Here is a 17500-nt window from a genome sequence, read left to right on the forward strand (position 1 = left end):
TCCCTTGTGGTCGCATTTGGTTGACGTGTTCATTTCCTCTTTTAACGTTCGTAAGAATGTGCTCTCATGACTCCTAAAAGTAGAATATCAGTTAGAGGCACGTGACCGTGTCTTAGGCCAAAAACACATTGTCAGAAGTGGGATTTGAACCCACGCCTCCATCTGGAGACCAGAACACCCAAGTATGGGGAAGAAACTACTCTTGAGTCTGGCGCCTTAGACCACTCGGCCATCCTGACAAACACAGCTACCATACCCTTTCCTCTTCCCCCTTGGGAACACTAAAAATGTTAAATATCCCTTTGTTATTGTCGGAGAATGAAGAATATCAATGTTTGTTGATTAGAGAGAGAAACAGCAATCTTCTTTTTTTTTCAGAAGTGGGAGATCAGTGATAAGTGGAAATCATCTTTTACACATTGTAATTAATCTTGGATAGTTTTAAAGTAGTTCGGAATCCTTAACACTGGCCAACCAGTCAGGACCGTGTGGCCTAATGGATAAGGCGTCTGACTTCGGATCAGAAGATTGAGGGTTCGAGTCCCTTCGTGGTCGCAGTTTCACTTGGTTGATGTGTTCATCTCTTTTTAACGTTCGTAAGAATGTGCTCTCATGACTCCTAAAAGTAAAATGTCAGTTAGAGGCACGTGACCGTGTCTTAGGCCAAAAGCACATTGTCAGAAGTGGGATTTGAACCCACGCCTCCATCTGGAGACCAGAACACCCAAGTATGGGGAAGAAACTACTCTTGAGTCTGGCGCCTTAGACCACTCGGCCATCCTGACAAACACAGATTCCTTACCTTTTCCTCTTCCCCCTTGGGAACACTAAAAATGTTTAATATACCTTTGTTATAGTCGGAGGATGAAGAATATCAATGTTTGTTGATTAGAGAGAGAAACAGCAATCTTTTTTTTTTCAGAGTTGGGAGATCAGTGATAAATGGAAATCATCTTTTACACATTGTAGTTCATCTTGGATCGCTTTAAAGTGGTTCGAAATCCTAAACGCAGGCCAACCAAACAAGACCGCGTGGCCTAATGGATAAGGCGTCTGACTTCGGATCAGAAGATTGAGGGTTCGAGTCCCTTCGTGGTCGCAGTTTCACTTGGTTGATGTGTTCATCTCCTTTTAACGTTCGTAAGAATGTGCTCTCATGACTCCTAAAAGTAAAATATCAGTTAGAGGCACGTGACCGTGTCTTAGGCCAAAAACGCATTGTCAGAAGTGGGATTTGAACCCACGCCTCCATCTGGAGACCAAAACACCCAAGTATGGGGAAGAAACTACTCTTGAGTCTGGCGCCTTAGACCACTCGGCCATCCTGACAAACACAGCTACCGTATCTTTTCCTCTTCCCCCTTGGGAACACTAAAAATGTTAAATATCCCTTTGTTATTGTCGGAGAATGAAGAATATCAATGTTTGTTGATTAGAGAGAGAAACAGCAATCTTTTTTTTTTTCAGAAGTGGGAGATCAGTGATAAGTGGAAATCATCTTTTACACATTGTAGTTCATCTTGGATCGCTTTAAAGTGGTTCGAAATCCTTAACGCAGGCCAACCAAACAAGACCGCGTGGCCTAATGGATAAGGCGTCTGACTTCGAATCAGAAGATTGAGGGTTGGAGTCCCTTGTGGTCGCATTTGGTTGACGTGTTCATTTCCTCTTTTAACGTTCGTAAGAATGTGCTCTCATGACTCCTAAAAGTAGAATATCAGTTAGAGGCACGTGACCGTGTCTTAGGCCAAAAACACATTGTCAGAAGTGGGATTTGAACCCACGCCTCCATCTGGAGACCAGAACACCCAAGTATGGGGAAGAAACTACTCTTGAGTCTGGCGCCTTAGACCACTCGGCCATCCTGACAAACACAGCTACCATACCCTTTCCTCTTCCCCCTTGGGAACACTAAAAATGTTAAATATCCCTTTGTTATTGTCGGAGAATGAAGAATATCAATGTTTGTTGATTAGAGAGAGAAACAGCAATCTTTTTTTTTTTCAGAAGTGGGAGATCAGTGATAAGTGGAAATCATCTTTTACACATTGTAATTAATCTTGGATAGTTTTAAAGTAGTTCGGAATCCTTAACACTGGCCAACCAGTCAGGACCGTGTGGCCTAATGGATAAGGTGTCTGACTTCGGATCAGAAGATTGAGGGTTCGAGTCCCTTCGTGGTAGCAGTGGCACTTGGTTGACGTGTTCATCTCCTTTTAACGTTCGTAAGAATGTGCTCTCATGACTCCTAAAAGTAAAATATCAGTTAGAGGCACGTGACCGTGTCTTAGGCCAAAAACACATTGTCAGAAGTGGGATTTGAACCCACGCCTCCATCTGGAGACCAGAACACCCAAGTATGGGGAAGAAACTACTCTTGAGTCTGGCGCCTTAGACCACTCGGCCATCCTGACAAACACAGCTTCCTTTCCTTTTCCTCTTCCCCCTTGGGAACACTATAAATGTTAAATATCCCTTTGTTATAGTCGGAGGATGAAGAATATCAATGTTTGTTGATTAGAGAGAGAAACAGCAATCTCTTTTTTTTTCAGAAGTGGGAGATCAGTGATAAGTGGAAATCATCTTTTACACATTGTAGTTCATCTTGGATCGCTTTAAAGTGGTTCGAAATCCTTAACGCAGGCCAACCAAACAAGACCGCGTGGCCTAATGGATAAGGTGTCTGACTTCAAATCAGAAGATTGAGGGTTCGAGTCCCTTCGTGGTCGCATTTGGTTGACGTGTTCATTTCCTCTTTTAACGTTAGTAAGAATGTGCTCTCATGACTCCTAAAAGTAGAATATCAGTTAGAGGCACGTGACCGTGTCTTAGGCCAAAAACGCATTGTCAGAAGTGGGATTTGAACCCACGCCTCCATCTGGAGACCAGAACACCCAAGTATGGGGAAGAAACTACTCTTGAGTCTGGCGCCTTAGACCACTCGGCCATCCTGACAAACACAGCTACCGTACCATTTCCTCTTCCCCCTTGGGAACACTAAAAATGTTAAATATCCCTTTGTTATTGTCGGAGAATGAAGAATATCAATGTTTGTTGATTAGAGAGAGAAACAGCAATCTTTTTTTTTTTCAGAAGTGGGAGATCAGTGATAAGTGGAAATCATCTTTTACACATTGTAGTTCATCTTGGATCGCTTTAAAGTGGTTCGAAATCCTTAACGCAGGCCAACCAAACAAGACCGCGTGGCCTGATGGATAAGGCGTCTGACTTCGAATCAGAAGATTGAGGGTTCGAGTCCCTTGTGGTCGCATTTGGTTGACGTGTTCATTTCCTCTTTTAACGTTCGTAAGAATGTGCTCTCATGACTCCTAAAAGTAAAATGTCAGTTAGAGGCACGTGACCGTGTCTTAAGCCAAAAACGCATTGTCAGAAGTGGGATTTGAACCCACGCCTCCATCTGGAGACCAGAACACCCAAGTATGGGGAAGAAACTACTCTTGAGTCTGGCGCCTTAGACCACTTGGCCATCCTGACAAACACAGCTTCCTTACCTTTTCCTCTTCCCCCTTGGGAACACTAAAAATGTTAAATATCCCTTTGTTATTGTCGGAGAATGAAGAATATCAATGTTTGTTGATTAGAGAGAGAAACAGCAATCTTTTTTTTTTTCAGAAGTGGGAGATCAGTGATAAGTGGAAATCATCTTTTACACATTGTAATTAATCTTGGATAGTTTTAAAGTAGTTCGGAATCCTTAACATGAGCCAACCAGTCAGGACCGTGTGGCCTAATGGATAAGGCGTCTGACTTCGGATCAGAAGATTGAGGGTTTGAGTCCCTTCGTGGTCGCAGTGGCACTTGGTTTACGTGTTCATCTCCTTTTAACGTTCGTAAGAATGTGCTCTCATGACTCCTAAAAGTAAAATATCAGTTAGAGGCACGTGACCGTGTCTTAGGCCAAAAACGCATTGTCAGAAGTGGGATTTGAACCCACGCCTCCATCTGGAGACCAGAACACCCAAGTATGGGGAAGAAACTACTCTTGAGTTTGGCACCTTAGACCACTCGGCCATCCTGACTAACACAGCTACCGTATCTTTTCCTCTTCCCCCTTGGGAACACTAAAAATTTTAAATATCCCTTTGTTATTGTCGGAGAATGAGGAATATCAATGTTTGTTGATTAGAGAGAGAAACAGCAATCTTTTTTTTTTTCAGAAGTGGGAGATCAGTGATAAGTGGAAATCATCTTTTACACATTGTAATTAATCTTGGATAGTTTTAAAGTAGTTCGGAATCCTTAACACGGGCCAACCAGTCAGGACCGTGTGGCCTAATGGATAAGGCGTCTGACTTCGGATCAGAAGATTAAGGGTTCGAGTCCCTTCGTGGTCGCATTTGGTTGACGTGTTCATCTCCTTTTAACGTTCGTAAGAATGTGCTCTCATGACTCCTAAAAGTAAAATGTCAGTTAGAGGCACGTGACCGTGTCTTAGGCCAAAAACGCATTGTCAGAAGTGGGATTTGAACCCACGCCTCCATCTGGAGACCAGAACACCCAAGTATGGGGAAGAAACTACTCTTGAGTCTGGCGCCTTAGACCACTCGGCCATCCTGACAAACACAGCTTCCTTACCTTTTCCTCTTCCCCCTTGGGAACACTAAAAATGTTAAATATACCTTTGTTATAGTCGGAGGATGAAGAATATCAATGTTTGTTGATTAGAGAGAGAAACAGCAATCTTTTTTTTTTTCAGAGTTGGGAGATCAGTGATAAATGGAAATCATCTTTTACACATTGTAGTTCATCTTGGATCGCTTTAAAGTGGTTCGAAATCCTAAACGCAGGCCAACCAAACAAGACCGCGTGGCCTAATGGATAAGGCGTCTGACTTCGGATCAGAAGATTGAGGGTTCGAGTCCCTTCGTGGTCGCATTTGGTTGACTTGTTCATTTCCTCTTTTAACGTTCGTAAGAATGTGCTCTCATGACTCCTAAAAGTAGAATATCAGTTAGAGGCACGTGACCGTGTCTTAGGCCAAAAGCACATTGTCAGAAGTGGGATTTGAACCCACGCCTCCATCTGAAGACCAGAACACCCAAGTATGGGGAAGAAACTACTCTTGAGTCTGGCGCCTTAGACCACTCGGCCATCCTCACAAACACAGCCACTATACCTTTTCCTCTTCCCCCTTGGGAACACTAAAAATGTTAAATATCCCTTTGTTATTGTCGGAGAATGAAGAATATCAATGTTTGTTGATTAGAGAGAGAAACAGCAATCTTTTTTTTTTCAGAAGTGGGAGATCAGTGATAAGTGGAAATCATCTTTTACACATTGTAATTAATCTTGGATAGTGTTAAAGTAGTTCGGAATCCTTAACATGAGCCAACCAGTCAGGACCGTGTGGCCTAATGGATAATGCGTCTGACTTCGGATCAGAAGATTGAGGGTTTGAGTCCCTTCGTGGTCGCAGTTGCACTTGGTTGACGTGTTCATCTCCTTTTAACGTTCGTAAGAATGTGCTCTCATGACTCCTAAAAGTAAAATATCAGTTAGAGGCACGTGACCGTGTCTTAGGCCAAAAACGCATTGTCAGAAGTGGGATTTGAACCCACGCCTCCATCTGGAGACCAGAACACCCAAGTATGGGGAAGAAACTACTCTTGAGTTTGGCACCTTAGACCACTCGGCCATCCTGACTACCACAGCTACTGTATCTTTTCCTCTTCCCCCTTGGGAACACTAAAAATTTTAAATATCCCTTTGTTATTGTCGGAGAATGAGGAATATCAATGTTTGTTGATTAGAGAGAGAAACAGCAATCTTTTTTTTTTTTCAGAAGTGGGAGATCAGTGATAAGTGGAAATCATCTTTTACACATTGTAATTAATCTTGGATAGTTTTAAAGTAGTTCGGAATCCTTAACACGGGCCAACCAGTCAGGACCGTGTGGCCTAATGGATAAGGCGTCTGACTTCGGATCAGAAGATTGAGGGTTCGAGTCCCTTCGTGGTCGCAGTGGCACTTGGTTGACGTGTTCATCTCCTTTTAACGTTCGTAAGAATGTGCTCTCATGACTCCTAAAAGTAAAATATCAGTTAGAGGCACGTGACCGTGTCTTAGGCCAAAAACACATTGTCAGAAGTGGGATTTGAACCCACGCCTCCATCTGGAGACCAGAACACCCAAGTATGGGGAAGAAACTACTCTTGAGTCTGGCGCCTTAGACCACTCGGCCATCCTGACAAACACAGCTTCCTTACCTTTTCCTCTTCCCCCTTGGGAACACTATAAATGTTAAATATCCCTTTGTTATAGTCGGAGGATGAAGAATATCAATGTTTGTTGATTAGAGAGAGAAACAGCAATCTCTTTTTTTTTCAGAAGTGGGAGATCAGTGATAAGTGGAAATCATCTTTTACACATTGTAGTTCATCTTGGATCGCTTTAAAGTGGTTCGAAATCCTTAACGCAGGCCAACCAAACAAGACCGCATGGCCTAATGGATAAGGCGTCTGACTTCGAATCAGAAGATTGAGGGTTCGAGTCCCTTCGTGGTCGCAGTTTCACTTGGTTGATGTGTTCATCTCCTTTTAACGTTCGTAAGAATGTGCTCTCATGACTCCTAAAAGTAAAATATCAGTTAGAGGCACGTGACCGTGTCTTAGGCCAAAAACGCATTGTCAGAAGTGGGATTTGAACCCACGCCTCCATCTGGAGACCAAAACACCCAAGTATGGGGAAGAAACTACTCTTGAGTCTGGCGCCTTAGACCACTCGGCCATCTTGACAAACACAGCTACTGTATCTTTTCCTCTTCCCCCTTGGGAACACTAAAAATGTTAAATATCCCTTTGTTATTGTCGGAGAATGAAGAATATCAATGTTTGTTGATTAGAGAGAGAAACAGCAATCTTTTTTTTTTTCAGAAGTGGGAGATCAGTGATAAGTGGAAATCATCTTTTACACATTGTAGTTCATCTTGGATCGCTTTAAAGTGGTTCCTTAACGCAGGCCAACCAAACAAGACCGCGTGGCCTAATGGATAAGGCGTCTGACTTCGAATCAGAAGATTGAGGGTTCGAGTCCCTTGTGGTCGCATTTGGTTGACGTGTTCATTTCCTCTTTTAACGTTCGTAAGAATGTGCTCTCATGACTCCTAAAAGTAAAATGTCAGTTAGAGGCACGTGACCGTGTCTTAGGCCAAAAACGCATTGTCAGAAGTGGGATTTGAACCCACGCCTCCATCTGGAGACCAGAACACCCAAGTATGGGGAAGAAACTACTACTTGAGTCTGGCGCCTTAGACCACTTGGCCATCCTGACAAACACAGCTTCCTTACCTTTTCCTCTTCCCCCTTGGGAACACTAAAAATGTTAAATATCCCTTTGTTATTGTCGGAGAATGAAGAATATCAATGTTTGTTGATTAGAGAGAGAAACAGCAATCTTTTTTTTTTTCAGAAGTGGGAGATCAGTGATAAGTGGAAATCATCTTTTACACATTGTAATTAATCTTGGATAGTTTTAAAGTAGTTCGGAATCCTTAACATGAGCCAACCAGTCAGGACCGTGTGGCCTAATGGATAAGGCGTCTGACTTCGGATCAGAAGATTGAGGGTTTGAGTCCCTTCGTGGTCGCAGTGGCACTTGGTTTACGTGTTCATCTCCTTTTAACGTTCGTAAGAATGTGCTCTCATGACTCCTAAAAGTAAAATATCAGTTAGAGGCACGTGACCGTGTCTTAGGCCAAAAACGCATTGTCAGAAGTGGGATTTGAACCCACGCCTCCATCTGGAGACCAGAACACCCAAGTATGGGGAAGAAACTACTCTTGAGTTTGGCACCTTAGACCACTCGGCCATCCTGACTAACACAGCTACCGTATCTTTTCCTCTTCCCCCTTGGGAACACTAAAAATTTTAAATATCCCTTTGTTATTGTCGGAGAATGAGGAATATCAATGTTTGTTGATTAGAGAGAGAAACAGCAATCTTTTTTTTTTTTCAGAAGTGGGAGATCAGTGATAAGTGGAAATCATCTTTTACACATTGTAATTAATCTTGGATAGTTTTAAAGTAGTTCGGAATCCTTAACACGGGCCAACCAGTCAGGACCGTGTGGCTTAATGGATAAGGTGTCTGACTTCGGATCAGAAGATTGAGGGTTCGAGTCCCTTCGTGGTCGCATTTGGTTGACGTGTTCATCTCCTTTTAACGTTCGTAAGAATGTGCTCTCATGACTCCTAAAAGTAAAATGTCAGTTAGAGGCACGTGACCGTGTCTTAGGCCAAAAACGCATTGTCAGAAGTGGGATTTGAACCCACGCCTCCATCTGGAGACCAGAACACCCAAGTATGGGGAAGAAACTACTCTTGAGTGTGGCGCCTTAGACCACTCGGCCATCCTGACAAACACAGCTTCCTTACCTTTTCCTCTTCCCCCTTGGGAACACTAAAAATGTTAAATATACCTTTGTTATAGTCGGAGGATGAAGAATATCAATGTTTGTTGATTAGAGAGAGAAACAGCAATCTTTTTTTTTTTCAGAGTTGGGAGATCAGTGATAAATGGAAATCATCTTTTACACATTGTAGTTCATCTTGGATCGCTTTAAAGTGGTTCGAAATCCTAAACGCAGGCCAACCAAACAAGACCGCGTGGCCTAATGGATAAGGCGTCTGACTTCGGATCAGAAGATTGAGGGTTCGAGTCCCTTTGTGGTCGCATTTGGTTGACTTGTTCATTTCCTCTTTTAACGTTCGTAAGAATGTGCTCTCATGACTCCTAAAAGTAGAATATCAGTTAGAGGCACGTGACCGTGTCTTAGGCCAAAAACGCATTGTCAGAAGTGGGATTTGAACCCACGCCTCCATCTGGAGACCAGAACACCCAAGTATGGGGAAGAAACTACTCTTGAGTCTGGCGCCTTAGACCACTCGGCCATCCTGACAAACACAGATTCCTTACCTTTTCCTCTTCCCCCTTGGGAACACTTTGGTTGACGTGTTCATCTCCTTTTAACGTTCGTAAGAATGTGCTCTCATGACTCCTAAAAGTAAAATGTCAGTTAGAGGCACGTGACCGTGTCTTAGGCCAAAAACGCATTGTCAGAAGTGGGATTTGAACCCACGCCTCCATCTGGAGACCAGAACACCCAAGTATGGGGAAGAAACTACTCTTGAGTCTGGCGCCTTAGACCACTCGGCCATACTGACAAACACAGCTTCCTTACCTTTTCCTCTTCCCCCTTGGGAACACTAAAAATGTTAAATATACCTTTGTTATAGTCGGAGGATGAAGAATATCAATGTTTGTTGATTAGAGAGAGAAACAGCAATCTTTTTTTTTTTCAGAGTTGGGAGATCAGTGATAAATGGAAATCATCTTTTACACATTGTAGTTCATCTTGGATCGCTTTAAAGTGGTTCGAAATCCTAAACGCAGGCCAACCAAACAAGACCGCATGGCCTAATGGATAAGGCGTCTGACTTCGGATCAGAAGCTTGAGGGTTCGAGTCCCTTCGTGGTCGCAGTTTCACTTGGTTGATGTGTTCATCTCCTTTTAACGTTCGTAAGAATGTGCTCTCATGACTCCTAAAAGTAAAATATCAGTTAGAGGCACGTGACCGTGTCTTAGGCCAAAAACGCATTGTCAGAAGTGGGATTTGAACCCACGCCTCCATCTGGAGACCAAAACACCCAAGTATGGGGAAGAAACTACTCTTGAGTCTGGCGCCTTAGACCACTCGGCCATCTTGACAAACACAGCTACTGTATCTTTTCCTCTTCCCCCTTGGGAACACTAAAAATGTTAAATATCCCTTTGTTATTGTCGGAGAATGAAGAATATCAATGTTTGTTGATTAGAGAGAGAAACAGCAATCTTTTTTTTTTTCAGAAGTGGGAGATCAGTGATAAGTGGAAATCATCTTTTACACATTGTAGTTCATCTTGGATCGCTTTAAAGTGGTTCCTTAACGCAGGCCAACCAAACAAGACCGCGTGGCCTAATGGATAAGGCGTCTGACTTCGAATCAGAAGATTGAGGGTTCGAGTCCCTTGTGGTCGCATTTGGTTGACGTGTTCATTTCCTCTTTTAACGTTCGTAAGAATGTGCTCTCATGACTCCTAAAAGTAAAATGTCAGTTAGAGGCACGTGACCGTGTCTTAGGCCAAAAACGCATTGTCAGAAGTGGGATTTGAACCCACGCCTCCATCTGGAGACCAGAACACCCAAGTATGGGGAAGAAACTACTCTTGAGTCTGGCGCCTTAGACCACTTGGCCATCCTGACAAACACAGCTTCCTTACCTTTTCCTCTTCCCCCTTGGGAACACTAAAAATGTTAAATATCCCTTTGTTATTGTCGGAGAATGAAGAATATCAATGTTTGTTGATTAGAGAGAGAAACAGCAATCTTTTTTTTTTTCAGAAGTGGGAGATCAGTGATAAGTGGAAATCATCTTTTACACATTGTAATTAATCTTGGATAGTTTTAAAGTAGTTCGGAATCCTTAACATGAGCCAACCAGTCAGGACCGTGTGGCCTAATGGATAAGGCGTCTGACTTCGGATCAGAAGATTGAGGGTTTGAGTCCCTTCGTGGTCGCAGTGGCACTTGGTTTACGTGTTCATCTCCTTTTAACGTTCGTAAGAATGTGCTCTCATGACTCCTAAAAGTAAAATATCAGTTAGAGGCACGTGACCGTGTCTTAGGCCAAAAACGCATTGTCAGAAGTGGGATTTGAACCCACGCCTCCATCTGGAGACCAGAACACCCAAGTATGGGGAAGAAACTACTCTTGAGTCTGGCGCCTTAGACCACTCGGCCATCCTGACAAACACAGATTCCTTACCTTTTCCTCTTCCCCCTTGGGAACACTAAAAATGTTTAATATACCTTTGTTATAGTCGGAGGATGAAGAATATCAATGTTTGTTGATTAGAGAGAGAAACAGCAATCTTTTTTTTTTCAGAGTTGGGAGATCAGTGATAAATGGAAATCATCTTTTACACATTGTAGTTCATCTTGGATCGCTTTAAAGTGGTTCGAAATCCTAAACGCAGGCCAACCAAACAAGACCGCGTGGCCTAATGGATAAGGCGTCTGACTTCGGATCAGAAGATTGAGGGTTCGAGTCCCTTCGTGGTCGCAGTTTCACTTGGTTGATGTGTTCATCTCCTTTTAACGTTCGTAAGAATGTGCTCTCATGACTCCTAAAAGTAAAATATCAGTTAGAGGCACGTGACCGTGTCTTAGGCCAAAAACGCATTGTCAGAAGTGGGATTTGAACCCACGCCTCCATCTGGAGACCAAAACACCAAAGTATGGGGAAGAAACTACTCTTGAGTCTGGCGCCTTAGACCACTCGGCAATCCTGACAAACACAGCTACCGTATCTTTTCCTCTTCCCCCTTGGGAACACTAAAAATGTTAAATATCCCTTTGTTATTGTCGGAGAATGAAGAATATCAATGTTTGTTGATTAGAGAGAGAAACAGCAATCTTTTTTTTTTTCAGAAGTGGGAGATCAGTGATAAGTGGAAATCATCTTTTACACATTGTAGTTCATCTTGGATCGCTTTAAAGTGGTTCGAAATCCTTAACGCAGGCCAACCAAACAAGACCGCGTGGCCTAATGGATAAGGCGTCTGACTTCGAATCAGAAGATTGAGGGTTGGAGTCCCTTGTGGTCGCATTTGGTTGACGTGTTCATTTCCTCTTTTAACGTTCGTAAGAATGTGCTCTCATGACTCCTAAAAGTAGAATATCAGTTAGAGGCACGTGACCGTGTCTTAGGCCAAAAACACATTGTCAGAAGTGGGATTTGAACCCACGCCTCCATCTGGAGACCAGAACACCCAAGTATGGGGAAGAAACTACTCTTGAGTCTGGCGCCTTAGACCACTCGGCCATCCTGACAAACACAGCTACCATACCCTTTCCTCTTCCCCCTTGGGAACACTAAAAATGTTAAATATCCCTTTGTTATTGTCGGAGAATGAAGAATATCAATGTTTGTTGATTAGAGAGAGAAACAGCAATCTTTTTTTTTTTCAGAAGTGGGAGATCAGTGATAAGTGGAAATCATCTTTTACACATTGTAATTAATCTTGGATAGTTTTAAAGTAGTTCGGAATCCTTAACACTGGCCAACCAGTCAGGACCGTGTGGCCTAATGGATAAGGTGTCTGACTTCGGATCAGAAGATTGAGGGTTCGAGTCCCTTCGTGGTAGCAGTGGCACTTTTTTGACGTGTTCATCTCCTTTTAACGTTCGTAAGAATGTGCTCTCATGACTCCTAAAAGTAAAATATCAGTTAGAGGCACGTGACCGTGTCTTAGGCCAAAAACACATTGTCAGAAGTGGGATTTGAACCCACGCCTCCATCTGGAGACCAGAACACCCAAGTATGGGGAAGAAACTACTCTTGAGTCTGGCGCCTTAGACCACTCGGCCATCCTGACAAACACAGCTTCCTTTCCTTTTCCTCTTCCCCCTTGGGAACACTATAAATGTTAAATATCCCTTTGTTATAGTCGGAGGATGAAGAATATCAATGTTTGTTGATTAGAGAGAGAAACAGCAATCTCTTTTTTTTTCAGAAGTGGGAGATCAGTGATAAGTGGAAATCATCTTTTACACATTGTAGTTCATCTTGGATCGCTTTAAAGTGGTTCGAAATCCTTAACGCAGGCCAACCAAACAAGACCGCGTGGCCTAATGGATAAGGTGTCTGACTTCAAATCAGAAGATTGAGGGTTCGAGTCCCTTCGTGGTCGCATTTGGTTGACGTGTTCATTTCCTCTTTTAACGTTAGTAAGAATGTGCTCTCATGACTCCTAAAAGTAGAATATCAGTTAGAGGCACGTGACCGTGTCTTAGGCCAAAAACGCATTGTCAGAAGTGGGATTTGAACCCACGCCTCCATCTGGAGACCAGAACACCCAAGTATGGGGAAGAAACTACTCTTGAGTCTGGCGCCTTAGACCACTCGGCCATCCTGACAAACACAGCTACCGTACCATTTCCTCTTCCCCCTTGGGAACACTAAAAATGTTAAATATCCCTTTGTTATTGTCGGAGAATGAAGAATATCAATGTTTGTTGATTAGAGAGAGAAACAGCAATCTTTTTTTTTTTCAGAAGTGGGAGATCAGTGATAAGTGGAAATCATCTTTTACACATTGTAGTTCATCTTGGATCGCTTTAAAGTGGTTCGAAATCCTTAACGCAGGCCAACCAAACAAGACCGCGTGGCCTGATGGATAAGGCGTCTGACTTCGAATCAGAAGATTGAGGGTTCGAGTCCCTTGTGGTCGCATTTGGTTGACGTGTTCATTTCCTCTTTTAACGTTCGTAAGAATGTGCTCTCATGACTCCTAAAAGTAAAATGTCAGTTAGAGGCACGTGACCGTGTCTTAAGCCAAAAACGCATTGTCAGAAGTGGGATTTGAACCCACGCCTCCATCTGGAGACCAGAACACCCAAGTATGGGGAAGAAACTACTCTTGAGTCTGGCGCCTTAGACCACTCGGCCATCCTGACAAACACAGCTACCATACCCTTTCCTCTTCCCCCTTGGGAACACTAAAAATGTTAAATATCCCTTTGTTATTGTCGGAGAATGAAGAATATCAATGTTTGTTGATTAGAGAGAGAAACAGCAATCTTTTTTTTTTTCAGAAGTGGGAGATCAGTGATAAGTGGAAATCATCTTTTACACATTGTAATTAATCTTGGATAGTTTTAAAGTAGTTCGGAATCCTTAACACTGGCCAACCAGTCAGGACCGTGTGGCCTAATGGATAAGGTGTCTGACTTCGGATCAGAAGATTGAGGGTTCGAGTCCCTTCGTGGTAGTAGTGGCACTTTTTTGACGTGTTCATCTCCTTTTAACGTTCGTAAGAATGTGCTCTCATGACTCCTAAAAGTAAAATATCAGTTAGAGGCACGTGACCGTGTCTTAGGCCAAAAACGCATTGTCAGAAGTGGGATTTGAACCCACGCCTCCATCTGGAGACCAGAACACCCAAGTATGGGGAAGAAACTACTCTTGAGTTTGGCACCTTAGACCACCCGGCCATCCTGACAAACACAGCTACCATACCCTTTCCTCTTCCCCCTTGGGAACACTAAAAATGTTAAATATCCCTTTGTTATTGTCGGAGAATGAAGAATATCAATGTTTGTTGATTAGAGAGAGAAACAGCAATCTTTTTTTTTTTCAGAAGTGGGAGATCAGTGATAAGTGGAAATCATCTTTTACACATTGTAATTAATCTTGGATAGTTTTAAAGTAGTTCGGAATCCTTAACACTGGCCAACCAGTCAGGACCGTGTGGCCTAATGGATAAGGTGTCTGACTTCGGATCAGAAGATTGAGGGTTCGAGTCCCTTCGTGGTAGCAGTGGCACTTTTTTGACGTGTTCATCTCCTTTTAACGTTCGTAAGAATGTGCTCTCATGACTCCTAAAAGTAAAATATCAGTTAGAGGCACGTGACCGTGTCTTAGGCCAAAAACACATTGTCAGAAGTGGGATTTGAACCCACGCCTCCATCTGGAGACCAGAACACCCAAGTATGGGGAAGAAACTACTCTTGAGTCTGGCGCCTTAGACCACTCGGCCATCCTGACAAACACAGCTTCCTTTCCTTTTCCTCTTCCCCCTTGGGAACACTATAAATGTTAAATATCCCTTTGTTATAGTCGGAGGATGAAGAATATCAATGTTTGTTGATTAGAGAGAGAAACAGCAATCTCTTTTTTTTTCAGAAGTGGGAGATCAGTGATAAGTGGAAATCATCTTTTACACATTGTAGTTCATCTTGGATCGCTTTAAAGTGGTTCGAAATCCTTAACGCAGGCCAACCAAACAAGACCGCGTGGCCTAATGGATAAGGTGTCTGACTTCAAATCAGAAGATTGAGGGTTCGAGTCCCTTCGTGGTCGCATTTGGTTGACGTGTTCATTTCCTCTTTTAACGTTAGTAAGAATGTGCTCTCATGACTCCTAAAAGTAGAATATCAGTTAGAGGCACGTGACCGTGTCTTAGGCCAAAAACGCATTGTCAGAAGTGGGATTTGAACCCACGCCTCCATCTGGAGACCAGAACACCCAAGTATGGGGAAGAAACTACTCTTGAGTCTGGCGCCTTAGACCACTCGGCCATCCTGACAAACACAGCTACCGTACCATTTCCTCTTCCCCCTTGGGAACACTAAAAATGTTAAATATCCCTTTGTTATTGTCGGAGAATGAAGAATATCAATGTTTGTTGATTAGAGAGAGAAACAGCAATCTTTTTTTTTTTCAGAAGTGGGAGATCAGTGATAAGTGGAAATCATCTTTTACACATTGTAGTTCATCTTGGATCGCTTTAAAGTGGTTCGAAATCCTTAACGCAGGCCAACCAAACAAGACCGCGTGGCCTGATGGATAAGGCGTCTGACTTCGAATCAGAAGATTGAGGGTTCGAGTCCCTTGTGGTCGCATTTGGTTGACGTGTTCATTTCCTCTTTTAACGTTCGTAAGAATGTGCTCTCATGACTCCTAAAAGTAAAATGTCAGTTAGAGGCACGTGACCGTGTCTTAAGCCAAAAACGCATTGTCAGAAGTGGGATTTGAACCCACGCCTCCATCTGGAGACCAGAACACCCAAGTATGGGGAAGAAACTACTCTTGAGTCTGGCGCCTTAGACCACTCGGCCATCCTGACAAACACAGCTACCATACCCTTTCCTCTTCCCCCTTGGGAACACTAAAAATGTTAAATATCCCTTTGTTATTGTCGGAGAATGAAGAATATCAATGTTTGTTGATTAGAGAGAGAAACAGCAATCTTTTTTTTTTTCAGAAGTGGGAGATCAGTGATAAGTGGAAATCATCTTTTACACATTGTAATTAATCTTGGATAGTTTTAAAGTAGTTCGGAATCCTTAACACTGGCCAACCAGTCAGGACCGTGTGGCCTAATGGATAAGGTGTCTGACTTCGGATCAGAAGATTGAGGGTTCGAGTCCCTTCGTGGTAGCAGTGGCACTTTTTTGACGTGTTCATCTCCTTTTAACGTTCGTAAGAATGTGCTCTCATGACTCCTAAAAGTAAAATATCAGTTAGAGGCACGTGACCGTGTCTTAGGCCAAAAACGCATTGTCAGAAGTGGGATTTGAACCCACGCCTCCATCTGGAGACCAGAACACCCAAGTATGGGGAAGAAACTACTCTTGAGTTTGGCACCTTAGACCACTCGGCCATCCTGACTAACACAGCTACCGTATCTTTTCCTCTTCCCCCTTGGGAACACTAAAAATTTTAAATATCCCTTTGTTATTGTCGGAGAATGAGGAATATCAATGTTTGTTGATTAGAGAGAGAAACAGCAATCTTTTTTTTTTTTCAGAAGTGGGAGATCAGTGATAAGTGGAAATCATCTTTTACACATTGTAATTAATCTTGGATAGTTTTAAAGTAGTTCGGAATCCTTAACACGGGCCAACCAGTCAGGACCGTGTGGCCTAATGGATAAGGCGTCTGACTTCGGATCAGAAGATTAAGGGTTCGAGTCCCTTCGTGGTCGCATTTGGTTGACGTGTTCATCTCCTTTTAACGTTCGTAAGAATGTGCTCTCATGACTCCTAAAAGTAAAATGTCAGTTAGAGGCACGTGACCGTGTCTTAGGCCAAAAACGCATTGTCAGAAGTGGGATTTGAACCCACGCCTCCATCTGGAGACCAGAACACCCAAGTATGGGGAAGAAACTACTCTTGAGTCTGGCGCCTTAGACCACTCGGCCATCCTGACAAACACAGCTTCCTTACCTTTTCCTCTTCCCCCTTGGGAACACTAAAAATGTTAAATATACCTTTGTTATAGTCGGAGGATGAAGAATATCAATGTTTGTTGATTAGAGAGAGAAACAGCAATCTTTTTTTTTTTCAGAGTTGGGAGATCAGTGATAAATGGAAATCATCTTTTACACATTGTAGTTCATCTTGGATCGCTTTAAAGTGGTTCGAAATCCTAAACGCAGGCCAACCAAACAAGACCGCGTGGCCTAATGGATAAGGCGTCTGACTTCGGATCAGAAGATTGAGGGTTCGAGTCCCTTCGTGGTCGCATTTGGTTGACTTGTTCATTTCCTCTTTTAACGTTCGTAAGAATGTGCTCTCATGACTCCTAAAAGTAGAATATCAGTTAGAGGCACGTGACCGTGTCTTAGGCCAAAAACGCATTGTCAGAAGTGGGATTTGAACCCACGCCTCCATCTGAAGACCAGAACACCCAAGTATGGGGAAGAAACTACTCTTGAGTCTGGCGCCTTAGACCACTCGGCCATCCTCACAAACACAGCCACTATACCTTTTCCTCTTCCCCCTTGGGAACACTAAAAATGTTAAATATCCCTTTGTTATTGTCGGAGAATGAAGAATATCAATGTTTGTTGATTAGAGAGAGAAACAGCAATCTTTTTTTTTTCAGAAGTGGGAGATCAGTGATAAGTGGAAATCATCTTTTACACATTGTAATTAA

General features: G+C 43.0%; 36 non-coding genes across 36 annotated transcripts; 14 read left to right on the forward strand and 22 right to left on the reverse strand.

Moving 5' to 3' along the window:
- Positions 1-129: 129 nt before the first annotated feature.
- Positions 130-239, reverse strand: TRNAL-CAA (transfer RNA leucine (anticodon CAA)). Its single transcript has 2 exons — positions 202-239; positions 130-175 (listed from the first exon to the last, which is right to left on the reverse strand). It is a non-coding gene; the product is annotated as a tRNA-Leu (tRNA).
- Positions 240-482: 243 nt separating this feature from the next.
- TRNAR-UCG (transfer RNA arginine (anticodon UCG)) lies at positions 483-555 on the forward strand. Its single transcript has one exon. It is a non-coding gene; the product is annotated as a tRNA-Arg (tRNA).
- A 120-nt stretch (positions 556-675) lies between these two features.
- On the reverse strand, positions 676-785 carry TRNAL-CAA (transfer RNA leucine (anticodon CAA)). The gene is made up of 2 exons: positions 748-785; positions 676-721 (listed from the first exon to the last, which is right to left on the reverse strand). It is a non-coding gene; the product is annotated as a tRNA-Leu (tRNA).
- Positions 786-1026: 241 nt separating this feature from the next.
- TRNAR-UCG (transfer RNA arginine (anticodon UCG)) lies at positions 1027-1099 on the forward strand. Its single transcript has one exon. It is a non-coding gene; the product is annotated as a tRNA-Arg (tRNA).
- Positions 1100-1219: 120 nt separating this feature from the next.
- TRNAL-CAA (transfer RNA leucine (anticodon CAA)) lies at positions 1220-1329 on the reverse strand. Its single transcript has 2 exons — positions 1292-1329; positions 1220-1265 (listed from the first exon to the last, which is right to left on the reverse strand). It is a non-coding gene; the product is annotated as a tRNA-Leu (tRNA).
- A 430-nt stretch (positions 1330-1759) lies between these two features.
- TRNAL-CAA (transfer RNA leucine (anticodon CAA)) lies at positions 1760-1869 on the reverse strand. The gene is made up of 2 exons: positions 1832-1869; positions 1760-1805 (listed from the first exon to the last, which is right to left on the reverse strand). It is a non-coding gene; the product is annotated as a tRNA-Leu (tRNA).
- Positions 1870-2304: 435 nt separating this feature from the next.
- Positions 2305-2414, reverse strand: TRNAL-CAA (transfer RNA leucine (anticodon CAA)). The gene is made up of 2 exons: positions 2377-2414; positions 2305-2350 (listed from the first exon to the last, which is right to left on the reverse strand). It is a non-coding gene; the product is annotated as a tRNA-Leu (tRNA).
- A 431-nt stretch (positions 2415-2845) lies between these two features.
- On the reverse strand, positions 2846-2955 carry TRNAL-CAA (transfer RNA leucine (anticodon CAA)). The gene is made up of 2 exons: positions 2918-2955; positions 2846-2891 (listed from the first exon to the last, which is right to left on the reverse strand). It is a non-coding gene; the product is annotated as a tRNA-Leu (tRNA).
- Positions 2956-3385: 430 nt separating this feature from the next.
- On the reverse strand, positions 3386-3495 carry TRNAL-CAA (transfer RNA leucine (anticodon CAA)). Its single transcript has 2 exons — positions 3458-3495; positions 3386-3431 (listed from the first exon to the last, which is right to left on the reverse strand). It is a non-coding gene; the product is annotated as a tRNA-Leu (tRNA).
- Positions 3496-3737: 242 nt separating this feature from the next.
- On the forward strand, positions 3738-3810 carry TRNAR-UCG (transfer RNA arginine (anticodon UCG)). The gene has a single exon. It is a non-coding gene; the product is annotated as a tRNA-Arg (tRNA).
- A 472-nt stretch (positions 3811-4282) lies between these two features.
- TRNAR-UCG (transfer RNA arginine (anticodon UCG)) lies at positions 4283-4355 on the forward strand. The gene has a single exon. It is a non-coding gene; the product is annotated as a tRNA-Arg (tRNA).
- Positions 4356-4469: 114 nt separating this feature from the next.
- TRNAL-CAA (transfer RNA leucine (anticodon CAA)) lies at positions 4470-4579 on the reverse strand. The gene is made up of 2 exons: positions 4542-4579; positions 4470-4515 (listed from the first exon to the last, which is right to left on the reverse strand). It is a non-coding gene; the product is annotated as a tRNA-Leu (tRNA).
- Positions 4580-4821: 242 nt separating this feature from the next.
- TRNAR-UCG (transfer RNA arginine (anticodon UCG)) lies at positions 4822-4894 on the forward strand. Its single transcript has one exon. It is a non-coding gene; the product is annotated as a tRNA-Arg (tRNA).
- A 1013-nt stretch (positions 4895-5907) lies between these two features.
- On the forward strand, positions 5908-5980 carry TRNAR-UCG (transfer RNA arginine (anticodon UCG)). Its single transcript has one exon. It is a non-coding gene; the product is annotated as a tRNA-Arg (tRNA).
- A 120-nt stretch (positions 5981-6100) lies between these two features.
- TRNAL-CAA (transfer RNA leucine (anticodon CAA)) lies at positions 6101-6210 on the reverse strand. Its single transcript has 2 exons — positions 6173-6210; positions 6101-6146 (listed from the first exon to the last, which is right to left on the reverse strand). It is a non-coding gene; the product is annotated as a tRNA-Leu (tRNA).
- Positions 6211-6452: 242 nt separating this feature from the next.
- Positions 6453-6525, forward strand: TRNAR-UCG (transfer RNA arginine (anticodon UCG)). Its single transcript has one exon. It is a non-coding gene; the product is annotated as a tRNA-Arg (tRNA).
- Positions 6526-7179: 654 nt separating this feature from the next.
- Positions 7180-7290, reverse strand: TRNAL-CAA (transfer RNA leucine (anticodon CAA)). The gene is made up of 2 exons: positions 7253-7290; positions 7180-7225 (listed from the first exon to the last, which is right to left on the reverse strand). It is a non-coding gene; the product is annotated as a tRNA-Leu (tRNA).
- A 242-nt stretch (positions 7291-7532) lies between these two features.
- TRNAR-UCG (transfer RNA arginine (anticodon UCG)) lies at positions 7533-7605 on the forward strand. Its single transcript has one exon. It is a non-coding gene; the product is annotated as a tRNA-Arg (tRNA).
- A 473-nt stretch (positions 7606-8078) lies between these two features.
- TRNAR-UCG (transfer RNA arginine (anticodon UCG)) lies at positions 8079-8151 on the forward strand. Its single transcript has one exon. It is a non-coding gene; the product is annotated as a tRNA-Arg (tRNA).
- Positions 8152-8617: 466 nt separating this feature from the next.
- Positions 8618-8690, forward strand: TRNAR-UCG (transfer RNA arginine (anticodon UCG)). Its single transcript has one exon. It is a non-coding gene; the product is annotated as a tRNA-Arg (tRNA).
- A 116-nt stretch (positions 8691-8806) lies between these two features.
- Positions 8807-8916, reverse strand: TRNAL-CAA (transfer RNA leucine (anticodon CAA)). Its single transcript has 2 exons — positions 8879-8916; positions 8807-8852 (listed from the first exon to the last, which is right to left on the reverse strand). It is a non-coding gene; the product is annotated as a tRNA-Leu (tRNA).
- A 155-nt stretch (positions 8917-9071) lies between these two features.
- Positions 9072-9181, reverse strand: TRNAL-CAA (transfer RNA leucine (anticodon CAA)). The gene is made up of 2 exons: positions 9144-9181; positions 9072-9117 (listed from the first exon to the last, which is right to left on the reverse strand). It is a non-coding gene; the product is annotated as a tRNA-Leu (tRNA).
- A 969-nt stretch (positions 9182-10150) lies between these two features.
- Positions 10151-10260, reverse strand: TRNAL-CAA (transfer RNA leucine (anticodon CAA)). The gene is made up of 2 exons: positions 10223-10260; positions 10151-10196 (listed from the first exon to the last, which is right to left on the reverse strand). It is a non-coding gene; the product is annotated as a tRNA-Leu (tRNA).
- A 242-nt stretch (positions 10261-10502) lies between these two features.
- TRNAR-UCG (transfer RNA arginine (anticodon UCG)) lies at positions 10503-10575 on the forward strand. The gene has a single exon. It is a non-coding gene; the product is annotated as a tRNA-Arg (tRNA).
- A 120-nt stretch (positions 10576-10695) lies between these two features.
- On the reverse strand, positions 10696-10805 carry TRNAL-CAA (transfer RNA leucine (anticodon CAA)). Its single transcript has 2 exons — positions 10768-10805; positions 10696-10741 (listed from the first exon to the last, which is right to left on the reverse strand). It is a non-coding gene; the product is annotated as a tRNA-Leu (tRNA).
- Positions 10806-11046: 241 nt separating this feature from the next.
- On the forward strand, positions 11047-11119 carry TRNAR-UCG (transfer RNA arginine (anticodon UCG)). The gene has a single exon. It is a non-coding gene; the product is annotated as a tRNA-Arg (tRNA).
- A 660-nt stretch (positions 11120-11779) lies between these two features.
- On the reverse strand, positions 11780-11889 carry TRNAL-CAA (transfer RNA leucine (anticodon CAA)). Its single transcript has 2 exons — positions 11852-11889; positions 11780-11825 (listed from the first exon to the last, which is right to left on the reverse strand). It is a non-coding gene; the product is annotated as a tRNA-Leu (tRNA).
- Positions 11890-12324: 435 nt separating this feature from the next.
- On the reverse strand, positions 12325-12434 carry TRNAL-CAA (transfer RNA leucine (anticodon CAA)). The gene is made up of 2 exons: positions 12397-12434; positions 12325-12370 (listed from the first exon to the last, which is right to left on the reverse strand). It is a non-coding gene; the product is annotated as a tRNA-Leu (tRNA).
- Positions 12435-12865: 431 nt separating this feature from the next.
- TRNAL-CAA (transfer RNA leucine (anticodon CAA)) lies at positions 12866-12975 on the reverse strand. The gene is made up of 2 exons: positions 12938-12975; positions 12866-12911 (listed from the first exon to the last, which is right to left on the reverse strand). It is a non-coding gene; the product is annotated as a tRNA-Leu (tRNA).
- Positions 12976-13405: 430 nt separating this feature from the next.
- On the reverse strand, positions 13406-13515 carry TRNAL-CAA (transfer RNA leucine (anticodon CAA)). The gene is made up of 2 exons: positions 13478-13515; positions 13406-13451 (listed from the first exon to the last, which is right to left on the reverse strand). It is a non-coding gene; the product is annotated as a tRNA-Leu (tRNA).
- Positions 13516-14495: 980 nt separating this feature from the next.
- Positions 14496-14605, reverse strand: TRNAL-CAA (transfer RNA leucine (anticodon CAA)). The gene is made up of 2 exons: positions 14568-14605; positions 14496-14541 (listed from the first exon to the last, which is right to left on the reverse strand). It is a non-coding gene; the product is annotated as a tRNA-Leu (tRNA).
- A 431-nt stretch (positions 14606-15036) lies between these two features.
- On the reverse strand, positions 15037-15146 carry TRNAL-CAA (transfer RNA leucine (anticodon CAA)). Its single transcript has 2 exons — positions 15109-15146; positions 15037-15082 (listed from the first exon to the last, which is right to left on the reverse strand). It is a non-coding gene; the product is annotated as a tRNA-Leu (tRNA).
- A 430-nt stretch (positions 15147-15576) lies between these two features.
- TRNAL-CAA (transfer RNA leucine (anticodon CAA)) lies at positions 15577-15686 on the reverse strand. The gene is made up of 2 exons: positions 15649-15686; positions 15577-15622 (listed from the first exon to the last, which is right to left on the reverse strand). It is a non-coding gene; the product is annotated as a tRNA-Leu (tRNA).
- Positions 15687-16474: 788 nt separating this feature from the next.
- On the forward strand, positions 16475-16547 carry TRNAR-UCG (transfer RNA arginine (anticodon UCG)). The gene has a single exon. It is a non-coding gene; the product is annotated as a tRNA-Arg (tRNA).
- Positions 16548-16661: 114 nt separating this feature from the next.
- On the reverse strand, positions 16662-16771 carry TRNAL-CAA (transfer RNA leucine (anticodon CAA)). Its single transcript has 2 exons — positions 16734-16771; positions 16662-16707 (listed from the first exon to the last, which is right to left on the reverse strand). It is a non-coding gene; the product is annotated as a tRNA-Leu (tRNA).
- A 242-nt stretch (positions 16772-17013) lies between these two features.
- Positions 17014-17086, forward strand: TRNAR-UCG (transfer RNA arginine (anticodon UCG)). Its single transcript has one exon. It is a non-coding gene; the product is annotated as a tRNA-Arg (tRNA).
- The last annotated feature ends 414 nt before the right edge of the window (positions 17087-17500 follow it).

This window comes from Hyla sarda, chromosome 9, assembly GCF_029499605.1.
Source record: "Hyla sarda isolate aHylSar1 chromosome 9, aHylSar1.hap1, whole genome shotgun sequence".
NCBI classification, from domain to species: Eukaryota; Metazoa; Chordata; class Amphibia; order Anura; family Hylidae; genus Hyla; species Hyla sarda.